The sequence below is a fragment of the Lampetra planeri genome, chromosome 76, assembly GCF_965212315.1.
Source record: "Lampetra planeri chromosome 76, kcLamPlan1.2.h2, whole genome shotgun sequence".
NCBI lineage: Eukaryota > Metazoa > Chordata > Hyperoartia > Petromyzontiformes > Petromyzontidae > Lampetra > Lampetra planeri.
This window is the reverse complement of record NC_136181.1, coordinates 2,732,978-2,748,032: the sequence shown is the minus strand read 5'-3', so window position 1 is coordinate 2,748,032 and position 15,055 is coordinate 2,732,978. Positions and strand designations below refer to the sequence as shown.

Here is a 15,055-nt window from a genome sequence, read left to right as displayed (position 1 = left end):
CATTGCATCAGCGAGCGACACGGGTCAACCGGAGGCACCTTGTTGTTAGCGACACACGGACCGCGCGGCGATGGTGATGCATGAGGTGACAGGCCTTGCCGGGTGTCTGGTGCGCACCGACTTGCCTGTACTGGTGGGTCTTTTCGCGCGGCGTCCGTGGTCGAGGCCTCCTGCTGGGGCGGCCCCGGGATGCGAGCCCAACAGTCCCTGGCGAAGTGGCCCTTACGGCTGCAGCGGAAACACTCCACGTCGTTCCGACGCGCGGCACCCCCCCGTCCCGACGCTCCCGCGCCGGCGGCGCGGACCTCGGCCCCGTCCCCCCCCGAGCAGGCCACTGGGCGGAGGCAGCCGTCAACTCCTGCAGACCCTTGTCGTCAGGAACGTAGATCGCCTTCGTAGGATCCCACCCCGTAGCACCGCCTTCAACGACGGGCCCCCCCGTCCAAGCCGACACCTGCTTCCAGCGTCGGAGATTAAATTGAGCGTCCAAGCACTAAGCCACAGCACGGGACGTCAATTTATCATGGCTGCACACCGGCATGGGGATCCCCAGGTCTCTAGATAATTCGAGCATTTTGCCCAACAAGAGGGGCTCCAACAAATCGGGCTCCGTCTCGGGGTATGCCGCCATCGCCAGTTCCAGAACTGCGCCTCTGTAGGCCACCGGCGAGTCATCAGGCGCCCGTTGGCGCTGAACAAATCTCCGATTGGCGTCGTCCGGAGGCTCGTAGGCATCCGCCATCTCCTCGAAGACACGCTGCAGCGTCTTCTTCTTGTCGGCCTTGATGGAGTGGAAGAACCGGACGGACTCGTCGTCGAGAAGTGTTGGTAAGACTTCCAGTGCCTCCGCGTCCGTCCACATGGCGGAGCGTACGGTCGCTTGAAAACGGCAGGAAAATGCGCTCCAATCGCCGCCGATTGAGAATTCTTTGACCGTTGTTAAATGACGGCTGCGGGTTCTTGCTCTTCCGTCCTCTTCCGATGGTGACACGCGCGGCAGCGACAAGATGGCGTCGCTCCGCAACGTGTGCAAGATGGCGGCTTCCCGCGGCGGAGGGCGCAAGATGGCGGCTTCCCGCCGTTCTTCTTCGGCCACGCCCAAGATGGCGTCTTCGTGCCGCGCGGTCGAGAGGGCTGATGGCGACGGCAAGGCCCCGGCCCGTTGTTCCTCGCCGGGCCTCCCCGAAGTCGTCACCGGCATCACGAGAACGCACAATTGCGCCAACACCGTCTTCAGCGCCTCCAGTTGCGCCGCCACCTGTCACCATCCGTCGTCAGCGTCCAGTCGCGCAGATGGGCCCACCGAGGCGGCCACGTCCTGCACGGCTGGAACCCCGCTCGTCCCCGCTCCGCTTTCCTCCTCCATCGTGGGTAGCGCCACCGCTGGAGGGAGGTCGTCGTCGGAAGATTGCCGAAGATGGTGCAGGGACGGTCTTCTTCCTGAGCTGTTTTGACATGCCGTTTCACTTCTGACACCAATGTAATAAAGGACTCTCTCTCAGATGTCGATCTCCGTTGTCCTTTATTGGGTTCGTTGAATCACGATACCACGGCGTCTCGCTCGGGCCCGCGTCCCGCTCGACGACCTCTCCACAGCCCTCGGCTGCTCCCGTTATACAGTCTCCCTGCTGCTCCAATATGCAGTCTCCCTGCTGCCCCGTCAGGCAATCCTTGCAGCCACACCGCTGCCCCGCTATCTAGCATCACTGCTGCCCCTTTCACAGCTAGCCTCTCACTGCTCCCGTTAGCTTTCTTCGTTTGACACCGATGGCTGTCGGTGTCGACGTCTCCCACCGCGTGGCGACCGCGCCACACTCTCCGTCTTGCCCAGCGTGGCCTCCTCGTATTTCACTCCGTCTCAACTCCCCCTTCCTCTTCCGGTTCTTTCCCTAAATCCTCTCCCCCACGTGACCCTAACTCCACCCACTCCCCACGTGACCCAGACTCCGCCCCCCCTCAATCCTTACTCGCATTACAGGTGCATCAATCAGTTTGGTCGTTTATCCTCTCAGTTTCTTCATTTAAAAACTCAACATAAAATACGTTTCTTTATCAGTTTTTTAGGTCTACCTTGCAGTTTCTTGCATTTTTCTAATTTTAATGGTTTTTATTTGGGGTTCATTCCCAGTTCGTTGGTTGTCTTATCAGTTTATCGGGTTTTCGTTGACATTATTTCGCCATTCTTTATCCAAATATCTGAGCGACACTGTTGAAAAGCATTTGCACGTGCTCACATGAAGGATATCTCGTACCTGTCAAAGAGAGGTGGCCGGTTAGCTCAGCTGGTTAGAGCGTGGTGCTAATAACGCCAAGGTCCTGGGTTCGATCCCCATACTGGCCAGCTGCTGTTTTCCTCCATTTAAAAAAATCAATGAAAATTTCCCTATTGATTCTTTCTCAGCTTTATTGGGTTTGCCTGGCAGGTTCCCATTTTCCTCATTTCACAGAATATCTCTCAAGTTTACTCGGTTTGCCGCACCATCCCTTAGGATTCGGACTCTGTTTCTTGTAATTTCCTTTCACTTTTTGGAGGATAACCTTAGTTTCCTGGGAATTTCATGGGTGCATCAATCAGTTTCTTCGAATTTTCTCTCCTTTTTTTCTTTCCATCTCTTGGATTTTTAGAGTTCCTTTGCAGTTTGTGTTGTTTACACCACTGTCTTGAACTTACCACACACTTGCTTGACTTATCTTGTTGTTACTTGGTGTTTCCTCTCAATGATTGGGGCTCTCTCCCAGATTCTCGTTAATCCTCTAAGTTTCTTCATTTTAAAACTGTGAATAAAATACGTTTCTTTATCAGTTTTTTTTAGGTCTACCTTTCAGTTTCTTGCATTTTTCTAGTTTACATGGTTTTTACTTGGGGTTCTCTTCCAGTTCATTGCTTGTCTTCTCAGTTTATCGGGTTTTCATTGACATTTTTCGGAATTCTTTCTCCCAGTTTCTGAGCGAGTGTTGAAAAGCATTTGCATGTTCTCACATAAAGAATATCTCGCACCAGTCAATGATAGGTGGCCGGTTAGCTCAGCTGGTTAGAGCGTGGTGCTAATAACGCCAAGGTACTGGGTTCGATCCCATACTGGCCAGCTGCTGTTTTCCTCCATTTAAAAAAATCAATGAAAATGTAGCTCTTGATGCTTTCTCATCTTTATCGGGTTTGCCTGGCAGGTTTTCATTTTTCTCATTTCACAGAATATCTCTCAAGTTTACTCGGTTTGCCGCACCATCCCTTAGGATTCGGACTCTGTTTCTTGTAATTTCCTTTCACATTTTGGAGGAAAACCTTAGTTTCCTGGGATTGTGTCTCAATTTCTTGTGTCCATCAATCAGTTTGTTCGAATTTTCTCTCAGTTTTTTTGTTTCCATCTCTTGGATTTTTAGAGTTCCTTTGCAGTTTGTGTTGTTTACATCACTGCCTTGGACTTCCCACACACTTGCTTGAATTATCTTGTTGTTACTTGGTGTTTCCTCTCAATGTTTGGGCTCTCTTCCCAGTTTCTCGTTTATCCTCTCAGTTTCTTCATTTAAAAACTGTAAATAAAATACGTTTCTTTATGAGTTTTTAGGTCTACCTTTCAGTTTCTTGCATTTTTCTAATTTTCATGGTTTTTAATTGGTGTTCTCTCCCAGTTCATTGGTTTTCTTCTGAGTTTATCAGCTATTCATTGACATTTTTCGGAATTCTTTCTCCCAGTTTGTGAGCGAGTGTTGAAAAGCATTTGCATGTTCTCACATGAAGAATATCTCGCAGCCCTCAAATCGAGGTGGCCGGTTAGCTCAGCTGGTTAGAGCGTGGTGCTAATAACGCCAAGGTCCTGGGTTCGATCCCCATACTGGCCAGCTGCTGTTTTCCTCCATTAAAAATTTTTTTAGCTCTTGATGCTTTCTCATCTTTATTGCGTTTGCCTGGAAGGTTTTCATTTTTCTCATTTCACGGAATATCTCTCAAGTTCTCTCAGTTTGCTGCACCATCCCTTAGGATTCTGCCGCGGTTTCTTGTAAATTCCTTTTAGTTTTTGGAGCAGAATCTTAGTTTCCTGGGAATGTGTCCCAATTTTTTGGGTCCATCAATCAGTTTGTTCGAATTTTCTCTCCTTTTTTTTATTTCCATCTCTTGGATTTTTAGAGTTCCTTTGCAGTTTGTGTTTGTTTAAACCACTGCCTTGGACTTCCCACACACTTGCTTGACTTATTCTGTTGGTACTTGGTGTATCCTCTCAATTTTTGGGCTCTAATTCTAGATTTGAAGTTTTCGTGACTGCAAAGATGCATACTCTCTGGTTTTTTCGGTAAAGTCACGTAGGTAAAAAAGTTAAAAAAAATTAAATCACGACGTTTCGGTCGTTTTTTTGGGCTCTCTTCCCAGTTTCTTGGTTATCCTCAGTTTTATTATTTTGAACCTATTAATAAAATGTGTTTCTTTTTTTAATCAGTTTTTAGGTCTACCTATCCTTTTCTTGCATCTTTCTAACTTTCATTGTTTTTAATTGGGTTTCTCTCTCAGTTAATTGGTTTTCCTCTTAGTTTATCGGGTTTTAATTGACATTTTTTCGGCATTCTCTCTACAAATTTCTGAGCGACACTCTTGAAAAGCATTTGCACGTGCTCACATGAAGAATATCTTGCACCAGCCAAATCGAGGTGGCCGGTTAGCTCAGCTGGTTAGAGCGTGGTGCTAATAACGCCAAGGTCCTGGGTTCGATCCCCATACTGGCCAGCTGCGGTTTTGCTCCATTTAAAAAAATCAATGAAAATTTAGTTTTTGATGCTTTCTCATCTTTATTGGGTTTGCCTGGCAGGTTTTCATTTTTCTCATTTCAAGGAACATCTCTCAAGTTTACTCGGGTTGGCGCACCATCCCTTAGGATTCTGCCTCTGTTTCTTGTAATTTCCTTTCACTTTTTGGAGCAGAATCTTAGTTTCCTGGGAATGGGTCCCAATTTCTTGGGTGTGTAATAAAGGACTCTCTCTCAGATGTCGATCTCTGTTGTCCTTTTTTGGGTTCGTTGAATCTCGATACCACGGCATCTCGCTCGGGCCCGCGTCCCGTTCGACGACCTCTCCACAGCCCTCGGCTGCTCCCGTTATACAGTCTCCCTGCTGCTCCAATATGCAGTCTCCCTGCTGCCCCGTCAGGCAATCCTTGCAGCCACACCGCTGCCCCGCTATCTAGCATCACTGCTGCCCCTTTCACAGCTAGCCTCTCACTGCTCCCGTTAGCTTTCTTCGTCTGACACCGATGGCTGTCGGTGTCGACGTCTCCCACCGCGTGGCGACCGCGCCACACTCTCCGTCTTGCCCAGCGTGGCCTCCTCGTATTTCACTCCGTCTCAACTCCCCCTTCCTCTTCCGGTTCTCTCCCTAAATCCTCTCCCCCACGTGACCCTAACTCCACCCACTCCTCACGTAACCCAGACTCCGCCCCCCCTCAATCCTTGCTCGCATTAGACGACCCCCCCCTAATGAAAACCCAGCCGTCCCCGGCTGCAACAAATACAAGAAAATAATGCGAGCAATATTGGAACCATCTGGCATCACTGACAACGGAGAATATAAAACGATAACAAGAACAAGAACAATAACAATCAACGACAGGAATAGGATTTGGAACGCGTGCGGGTCGCCGGCCCATCCCGAACGGGCGGCGGTACCCCCACGGACCGAGAACGCGACGGGGTCTTAAGATCGACGGGAGTAGAACCGCCCGCCGCTGTTGGAGGCCCGTCAACGCCAAGGTCCCTTCCACCAGGGAGACCCAAGTCCGGGGTCTCTGGCAACCGTGTCTGTGGTGGGGTTGGAATGGCAGCGGGGCCAAGTGGCCCCGTCGCCGTGGTAGGCCCACCCAGAGCAGGATTCGCCACATCCGTCTGCGTCACGGCTGGTTCGTCTGTAGAAGGCACGACAGGCGCGCTTGCAAAGTCAACAGGCAAGGGCAGAGGTGCGTCGGGCGCAACAGACACCGGCAAGGCAACATCAGGGGATGACGCATCCGTCCGCGGGGCCACGTAGGGCTTCAGCCTAGACGTATGAACGTACCAGCGCCGCGATCCGAACCGAACCCGTGCGGAATGCGGGTTAGGGACTTCAATAAGCTTAACCGGCCCCTGCCATGGTTTGTGAAGCTTAGGCGGAGGTCCCCGGCCGCACCTGCGGGCAGTGCAGCCATGCCATGTCTCCCACTCGCCAGGGGCATGTACTGGTCGAGCGCCGGGCGCAACGCTCGTTTCGCGCCTGAGTCTTGGCAGTAGCCAACCGGGCCCCCTCCCTTGCCTCGGCAACGCGTCGAACCGTGTCCTGAATGTATTCAGGGAGGAATTTAACAGGACCCTTCACCCCCCTACTCAGCTGTACTTCCACCGGCGGCACATTCTCGCGGCCGTACATGAGACAAAATGGAGAATACCCAGTGGACGCATGAGGCGTCATCCGATACGCGGAGAGTACCCCAGGTATATGCAAGTCCCCATCAGCTTGTTTCTCGTCAACCGTGTGACATAGCATGGCCGACAGCATCCGATTAAGGCGTTCCACCATGCCATCCGTCTGCGGGTGGTAAGGCGACGTACGAACCTTCTTGGTTCCCAGAGCAGCGCACACTTTCGCCAACAATTTGGAAGAAAAATTTCGCCCCTGATCCGTGAGTAGCCTCTCCGGCGCCCCTTTGTCCATCACATATCCAAATAGGAAGGCGTCCGTGATAGACGCCGCCGACTGGTCGGGTAAGGGCCAAGCCATCGGCCAGCGGGAAAGATATTCCACCCCGACCAGCAAATATTTATTACCCCTAGCGGATGGCGGGAAAGGTCCCAAAATATCCAGCGCCACCAACTCGTTGATTCGAGACACTTGTATAGACTGCACCGGCGGCACGTAAGGGTTTTTAGGCGGCTTCCACCGGGCACACTCGGGACACGCCCGAATGTGTCCGACGACATCCGTCGTCATGCCGTGCCAAAAGTAGTCTCGCTGTAATGTTAATAAAGTCTTCTGCACCCCGAGATGTAATAAAGTGTCGCTGTGCAGAGTCCGAATCAATTCGTACCGTAGCGACGACGGTTCCACCAGACGCCAGCGGTCATGCAATCCCTCTCTCCACATGAGCAAACCATCCCGGAGAGTGGCCCCCGGCGTCCCACCGGACAGCAATCTCCCCGCCCCCTTCGCAGCCCGACTCCATAAAGCCCTCAACGAGTTGTCAAGCAATTGTTCGCGAATCCATACCGAGCGCGGCAGGTACAGAACCCCATCGGCCGGTCCTGGGCACACCGGAACCCCAGGTACCTCGACAGCTGACACGACAGGCCGAGGGGGTAGCTGAACCGGCGTACACCTATTCGTACCCGACGCGCAAGCGCAAGGGGACCCCTGTGGTAATCTGGAAAGTGCGTCCGCATTCGCGTGACGCGACCCCTTCTGATATTGTATGTCGAAGGAAAATTCCTGCAGGGTCTCCAACCATCGCGCCAGTTGGCCAGATGGTTGGTCAACCCTCAGGGCATATTGCAGAGCCGCATGGTCCGTGCGCACAGTAAATGACCGGCCGTAAAGATACGGCCAATATTGGCGGAGAAAATGGACAATAGCCAATAATTCGCGGCGAGTGACGCAGTAGCGGGTTTCTGCCGGGGACAGCACACGGCTACCGTAGGCTACCACGCGCTCCACGCCGCCTTTGGACTGTGACAGAACGGCCCCAATCCCAGTGTCACTAGCGTCCGTATCCAGAATAAACGGTCTATCAAAATCCGGATAGTCCAATGTCGGCGCCGTCGCCAACCAATCGCGTAGGCCCTGAAACGCCGCTTCCTCCGGCGGACCCCAACTGAACCTCCGACCCTTACCCGTAAGGAGGTGCAAGGGCCTAGCGATCATAGCAAAGTTCGGGACGAACCTGCGATAGTATGAGGCGAACCCCAAGAAGCGACGTACGTCCCCAACCGAGGCCGGGGTTGGCCAGTTACGGACGCACGCCGTCTTCTCCGGGTCCGTTGCCACCCCGTCCGCACTGATTATGTGTCCCAAATAACGCACGGATTGTTGCAGTAGGTGACACTTTTTCGGTTTGAATTTTAAATTTACGGAGCGCATCCTAGCAAAAACCGTCTCCAATCTCTGCAAATGTTCGTCAAATGTGCGGCTAAAGACAATGACATCATTTAAATAAATCAAACATGTCTCCCACTGCAGACCCGTTAACACCAGCTCCATCAACCACTGAAAAGTGGCGGGAGCCGCATTCAAGCCCATCGGAAGGCAATTAAACTGAAACAGTCCCTGTGGCGTGCGAAAAGCCGTCTTTTCCCTCGAGGACTCGTCAAGGGGAAGCTGCCAGAATCCCGAAGAGAGATCCAATGTTGAAAAAAACTTCGCCCCAGACAAGGCATCGAGGGAATCATCCATACGCGGAGTGGGTATGCGTCTGCGACGGACACCTTATTCAATTTCCGAAAATCGACGCAAAATCGCAGTTTATCATCCTTTTTTTTCACAAGGACTACCGGCGCGCCCCATGGACTGTTAGACGGGGATATAATATCAGCGGCTAGCATGTCCTCCACTGCCCCGCGAACCTGATCCCGCTCCGTCGGGCTCAACCGATGCGAGTTCAACCGAATCGGAGCGGCGTCCCCCATATCAATGTGGTGGGAATGCAGGGAGGTGCGTCCCAAGTCAAAATCATCCGACCTGAACACATCGGAATAACTTAGCAACAGCGCGCGAAGCGCGGACCGTTGCTCTCTGGTCAGGGATGAATTCTCCCTGCATAACTCGGCAACCCAATGGTCATCCTGCCCCGTTGGCCCCGAAACCCCCCCTACCATGTCCCGGCAGACCCGGTTGTCATGGGTCGTGAACGCGGTCGTGGCGTGAGCCACAACCGTTCCAGCCGGGACACTGACATTCTCTGCACTCCCATTTAGCACCTGTAAGAACGGGGGCTGGCCCGGCCGGACAATTGTTTTTGCCCCAACCAGCGCCGAGCCGCCCGTTATAGCCGTGGACGGCGATAACAGAACCCCCGCCGCTCCCTCAACGCCCGGTACTGGCTTCCGATATCTCAACGGGATAAGCATCTGCGAACCAGGTGGAATGTCAACAGATACCTCGGACAGCGCCTGCACCTAGCAAACAGGGGCAGACCGGCCCCATGGCGACGGTAGGAACGAAATTTTACGCCCCCCCCCCCAGTAATTCAATGCAGTTTTGATCAATCCTTATTTGAATGGGCATTTTTGCCAGGAAATCAGTCCCCAACAAACAGGGTACCGCGAGAGACCTAGAGATCAACACGGTCCCTGAAGCCGACACCCCCCCGATGGATATCTTGGCGTCCACCTGGCCCACAATGCCCATTCGCCGCTATGCATGAATCACAAACCGCTCGCACTCTCCCTGGTGGAATGCCCAAAAGATGGAAAATGACATCCGACATAATGGTCACGGACGCACCGGAGTCCACCAAAATACGCACCTCGACCCCCTGAATGGAACCCGGTACCGTGGATGACCCCGTAGCGGCCGCAACTACCCTGCATGCCAATCGGCGCCATTGCATCAGCGAGCGACACGGGTCAACCGGAGGCACCTTGTTGTTAGCGACACACGGACCGCGCGGCGATGGTGATGCATGAGGTGACAGGCCTTGCCGGGTGTCTGGTGCGCACCGACTTGCCTGTACTGGTGGGTCTTTTCGCGCGGCGTCCGTGGTCGAGGCCTCCTGCTGGGGCGGCCCCGGGATGCGAGCCCAACAGTCCCTGGCGAAGTGGCCCTTACGGCTGCAGCGGAAACACTCCACGTCGTTCCGACGAGCGGCACCCCCCCGTCCCGACGCTCCCCGCGCCGGCGGCGCGGACCTCGGCCCCGTCCCCCCCCGAGCAGGCCACTGGGCGGAGGCAGCCGTCAACTCCTGCAGACCCTTGTCGTCAGGAACGTAGATCGCCTTCGTAGGATCCCACCCCGTAGCACCGCCTTCAACGACGGGCCCCCCCGTCCAAGCCGACACCTGCTTCCAGCGTCGGAGATTAAATTGAGCGTCCAAGCACTAAGCCACAGCACGGGACGTCAATTTATCATGGCTGCACACCGGCATGGGGATCCCCAGGTCTCTAGATAATTCGAGCATTTTGCCCAACAAGAGGGGCTCCAACAAATCGGGCTCCGTCTCGGGGTATGCCGCCATCGCCAGTTCCAGAACTGCGCCTCTGTAGGCCACCGGCGAGTCATCAGGCGCCCGTTGGCGCTGAACAAATCTCCGATTGGCGTCGTCCGGAGGCTCGTAGGCATCCGCCATCTCCTCGAAGACACGCTGCAGCGTCTTCTTCTTGTCGGCCTTGATGGAGTGGAAGAACCGGACGGACTCGTCGTCGAGAAGTGTTGGTAAGACTTCCAGTGCCTCCGCGTCCGTCCACATGGCGGAGCGTACGGTCGCTTGAAAACGGCAGGAAAATGCGCTCCAATCGCCGCCGATTGAGAATTCTTTGACCGTTGTTAAATGACGGCTGCGGGTTCTTGCTCTTCCGTCCTCCTCCGATGGTGACACGCGCGGCAGCGACAAGATGGCGTCGCTCCGCAACGTGTGCAAGATGGCGGCTTCCCGCGGCGGAGGGCGCAAGATGGCGGCTTCCCGCCGTTCTTCTTCGGCCACGCCCAAGATGGCGTCTTCGTGCCGCGCGGTCGAGAGGGCTGATGGCGACGGCAAGGCCCCGGCCCGTTGTTCCTCGCCGGGCCTCCCCGAAGTCGTCACCGGCATCACGAGAACGCACAATTGCGCCAACACCGTCTTCAGCGCCTCCAGTTGCGCCGCCACCTGTCACCATCCGTCGTCAGCGTCCAGTCGCGCAGATGGGCCCACCGAGGCGGCCACGTCCTGCACGGCTGGAACCCCGCTCGTCCCCGCTCCGCTTTCCTCCTCCATCGTGGGTAGCGCCACCGCTGGAGGGAGGTCGTCGTCGGAAGATTGCCGAAGATGGTGCAGGGACGGTCTTCTTCCTGAGCTGTTTTGACATGCCGTTTCACTTCTGACACCAATGTAATAAAGGACTCTCTCTCAGATGTCGATCTCCGTTGTCCTTTATTGGGTTCGTTGAATCACGATACCACGGCGTCTCGCTCGGGCCCGCGTCCCGCTCGACGACCTCTCCACAGCCCTCGGCTGCTCCCGTTATACAGTCTCCCTGCTGCTCCAATATGCAGTCTCCCTGCTGCCCCGTCAGGCAATCCTTGCAGCCACACCGCTGCCCCGCTATCTAGCATCACTGCTGCCCCTTTCACAGCTAGCCTCTCACTGCTCCCGTTAGCTTTCTTCGTTTGACACCGATGGCTGTCGGTGTCGACGTCTCCCACCGCGTGGCGACCGCGCCACACTCTCCGTCTTGCCCAGCGTGGCCTCCTCGTATTTCACTCCGTCTCAACTCCCCCTTCCTCTTCCGGTTCTTTCCCTAAATCCTCTCCCCCACGTGACCCTAACTCCACCCACTCCCCACGTGACCCAGACTCCGCCCCCCCTCAATCCTTACTCGCATTACAGGTGCATCAATCAGTTTGGTCGTTTATCCTCTCAGTTTCTTCATTTAAAAACTCAACATAAAATACGTTTCTTTATCAGTTTTTTAGGTCTACCTTGCAGTTTCTTGCATTTTTCTAATTTTAATGGTTTTTATTTGGGGTTCATTCCCAGTTCGTTGGTTGTCTTATCAGTTTATCGGGTTTTCGTTGACATTATTTCGCCATTCTTTATCCAAATATCTGAGCGACACTGTTGAAAAGCATTTGCACGTGCTCACATGAAGGATATCTCGTACCTGTCAAAGAGAGGTGGCCGGTTAGCTCAGCTGGTTAGAGCGTGGTGCTAATAACGCCAAGGTCCTGGGTTCGATCCCCATACTGGCCAGCTGCTGTTTTCCTCCATTTAAAAAAATCAATGAAAATTTCCCTATTGATTCTTTCTCAGCTTTATTGGGTTTGCCTGGCAGGTTCCCATTTTCCTCATTTCACAGAATATCTCTCAAGTTTACTCGGTTTGCCGCACCATCCCTTAGGATTCGGACTCTGTTTCTTGTAATTTCCTTTCACTTTTTGGAGGATAACCTTAGTTTCCTGGGAATTTCATGGGTGCATCAATCAGTTTCTTCGAATTTTCTCTCCTTTTTTTCTTTCCATCTCTTGGATTTTTAGAGTTCCTTTGCAGTTTGTGTTGTTTACACCACTGTCTTGAACTTACCACACACTTGCTTGACTTATCTTGTTGTTACTTGGTGTTTCCTCTCAATGATTGGGGCTCTCTCCCAGATTCTCGTTAATCCTCTAAGTTTCTTCATTTTAAAACTGTGAATAAAATACGTTTCTTTATCAGTTTTTTTTAGGTCTACCTTTCAGTTTCTTGCATTTTTCTAGTTTACATGGTTTTTACTTGGGGTTCTCTTCCAGTTCATTGCTTGTCTTCTCAGTTTATCGGGTTTTCATTGACATTTTTCGGAATTCTTTCTCCCAGTTTCTGAGCGAGTGTTGAAAAGCATTTGCATGTTCTCACATAAAGAATATCTCGCACCAGTCAATGATAGGTGGCCGGTTAGCTCAGCTGGTTAGAGCGTGGTGCTAATAACGCCAAGGTACTGGGTTCGATCCCATACTGGCCAGCTGCTGTTTTCCTCCATTTAAAAAAATCAATGAAAATGTAGCTCTTGATGCTTTCTCATCTTTATCGGGTTTGCCTGGCAGGTTTTCATTTTTCTCATTTCACAGAATATCTCTCAAGTTTACTCGGTTTGCCGCACCATCCCTTAGGATTCGGACTCTGTTTCTTGTAATTTCCTTTCACATTTTGGAGGAAAACCTTAGTTTCCTGGGATTGTGTCTCAATTTCTTGTGTCCATCAATCAGTTTGTTCGAATTTTCTCTCAGTTTTTTTGTTTCCATCTCTTGGATTTTTAGAGTTCCTTTGCAGTTTGTGTTGTTTACATCACTGCCTTGGACTTCCCACACACTTGCTTGAATTATCTTGTTGTTACTTGGTGTTTCCTCTCAATGTTTGGGCTCTCTTCCCAGTTTCTCGTTTATCCTCTCAGTTTCTTCATTTAAAAACTGTAAATAAAATACGTTTCTTTATGAGTTTTTAGGTCTACCTTTCAGTTTCTTGCATTTTTCTAATTTTCATGGTTTTTAATTGGTGTTCTCTCCCAGTTCATTGGTTTTCTTCTGAGTTTATCAGCTATTCATTGACATTTTTCGGAATTCTTTCTCCCAGTTTGTGAGCGAGTGTTGAAAAGCATTTGCATGTTCTCACATGAAGAATATCTCGCAGCCCTCAAATCGAGGTGGCCGGTTAGCTCAGCTGGTTAGAGCGTGGTGCTAATAACGCCAAGGTCCTGGGTTCGATCCCCATACTGGCCAGCTGCTGTTTTCCTCCATTAAAAATTTTTTTAGCTCTTGATGCTTTCTCATCTTTATTGCGTTTGCCTGGAAGGTTTTCATTTTTCTCATTTCACGGAATATCTCTCAAGTTCTCTCAGTTTGCTGCACCATCCCTTAGGATTCTGCCGCGGTTTCTTGTAAATTCCTTTTAGTTTTTGGAGCAGAATCTTAGTTTCCTGGGAATGTGTCCCAATTTTTTGGGTCCATCAATCAGTTTGTTCGAATTTTCTCTCCTTTTTTTTATTTCCATCTCTTGGATTTTTAGAGTTCCTTTGCAGTTTGTGTTTGTTTAAACCACTGCCTTGGACTTCCCACACACTTGCTTGACTTATTCTGTTGGTACTTGGTGTATCCTCTCAATTTTTGGGCTCTAATTCTAGATTTGAAGTTTTCGTGACTGCAAAGATGCATACTCTCTGGTTTTTTCGGTAAAGTCACGTAGGTAAAAAAGTTAAAAAAAATTAAATCACGACGTTTCGGTCGTTTTTTTGGGCTCTCTTCCCAGTTTCTTGGTTATCCTCAGTTTTATTATTTTGAACCTATTAATAAAATGTGTTTCTTTTTTTAATCAGTTTTTAGGTCTACCTATCCTTTTCTTGCATCTTTCTAACTTTCATTGTTTTTAATTGGGTTTCTCTCTCAGTTAATTGGTTTTCCTCTTAGTTTATCGGGTTTTAATTGACATTTTTTCGGCATTCTCTCTACAAATTTCTGAGCGACACTCTTGAAAAGCATTTGCACGTGCTCACATGAAGAATATCTTGCACCAGCCAAATCGAGGTGGCCGGTTAGCTCAGCTGGTTAGAGCGTGGTGCTAATAACGCCAAGGTCCTGGGTTCGATCCCCATACTGGCCAGCTGCGGTTTTGCTCCATTTAAAAAAATCAATGAAAATTTAGTTTTTGATGCTTTCTCATCTTTATTGGGTTTGCCTGGCAGGTTTTCATTTTTCTCATTTCAAGGAACATCTCTCAAGTTTACTCGGGTTGGCGCACCATCCCTTAGGATTCTGCCTCTGTTTCTTGTAATTTCCTTTCACTTTTTGGAGCAGAATATTAGTTGCCTGGGAATGTGTCCCAATTTCCTGTGTCCATCAATCAGTTGGTTCGAATTATCTCTCAATTTTTTTGTTTGCATCTCCTGGATTTTTAGAGTTCCTGTGCAGTTTGCGTTTGTTTACACCACTGCCTTAGATGTTCCACACTTTCTTGACTTACCATTTTGGTACTTGGTGTTTCCTGTCAATTTTTGGGCTCTCTTCCCAGTTTCTCGGTTGTCCTCAGTTTCTTCATTTCAAACCTAAATATAAATGTGTTCCTTTATCAGTTTTTAGGTCTACCTATCCTTTTCTTGCATCTTTCAAATTTTCATTGTTTTATATTGGGTTTCTCTCTCAGTGCATTGGTTTTCTTCTCAGTTTATCGGGTTTTCGTTGACATTTTTTCGGCATTCTTTCTCAAAATATATAAGCGACACTGTTGAAAAGCATTTGCACGTGCTCACATGAAGGATATCTCGTACCTGTCAAAGAGAGGTGGCCGGTTAGCTCAGCTGGTTAGAGCGTGGTGCTAATAACGCCAAGGTCCTGGGTTCGATCCCCATACTGGCCAGCTGCTGTTTTCCTCCATTTAAAAAAATCAATGAAA

At 50.9% G+C, this 15,055-nt stretch overlaps 9 non-coding genes across 9 annotated transcripts; all 9 read left to right on the top strand.

The window, feature by feature from the left end:
* Positions 1-2,267: 2,267 nt before the first annotated feature.
* TRNAI-AAU (transfer RNA isoleucine (anticodon AAU)) lies at positions 2,268-2,341 on the top strand. Its single transcript has one exon. It is a non-coding gene; the product is annotated as a tRNA-Ile (tRNA).
* Positions 2,342-3,013: 672 nt separating this feature from the next.
* Positions 3,014-3,086, top strand: TRNAI-AAU (transfer RNA isoleucine (anticodon AAU)). Its single transcript has one exon. It is a non-coding gene; the product is annotated as a tRNA-Ile (tRNA).
* Positions 3,087-3,766: 680 nt separating this feature from the next.
* TRNAI-AAU (transfer RNA isoleucine (anticodon AAU)) lies at positions 3,767-3,840 on the top strand. The gene has a single exon. It is a non-coding gene; the product is annotated as a tRNA-Ile (tRNA).
* An 803-nt stretch (positions 3,841-4,643) lies between these two features.
* On the top strand, positions 4,644-4,717 carry TRNAI-AAU (transfer RNA isoleucine (anticodon AAU)). Its single transcript has one exon. It is a non-coding gene; the product is annotated as a tRNA-Ile (tRNA).
* A 7,099-nt stretch (positions 4,718-11,816) lies between these two features.
* Positions 11,817-11,890, top strand: TRNAI-AAU (transfer RNA isoleucine (anticodon AAU)). Its single transcript has one exon. It is a non-coding gene; the product is annotated as a tRNA-Ile (tRNA).
* Positions 11,891-12,562: 672 nt separating this feature from the next.
* TRNAI-AAU (transfer RNA isoleucine (anticodon AAU)) lies at positions 12,563-12,635 on the top strand. The gene has a single exon. It is a non-coding gene; the product is annotated as a tRNA-Ile (tRNA).
* Positions 12,636-13,315: 680 nt separating this feature from the next.
* On the top strand, positions 13,316-13,389 carry TRNAI-AAU (transfer RNA isoleucine (anticodon AAU)). The gene has a single exon. It is a non-coding gene; the product is annotated as a tRNA-Ile (tRNA).
* Positions 13,390-14,192: 803 nt separating this feature from the next.
* TRNAI-AAU (transfer RNA isoleucine (anticodon AAU)) lies at positions 14,193-14,266 on the top strand. The gene has a single exon. It is a non-coding gene; the product is annotated as a tRNA-Ile (tRNA).
* Positions 14,267-14,945: 679 nt separating this feature from the next.
* TRNAI-AAU (transfer RNA isoleucine (anticodon AAU)) lies at positions 14,946-15,019 on the top strand. Its single transcript has one exon. It is a non-coding gene; the product is annotated as a tRNA-Ile (tRNA).
* Positions 15,020-15,055: the final 36 nt, after the last annotated feature.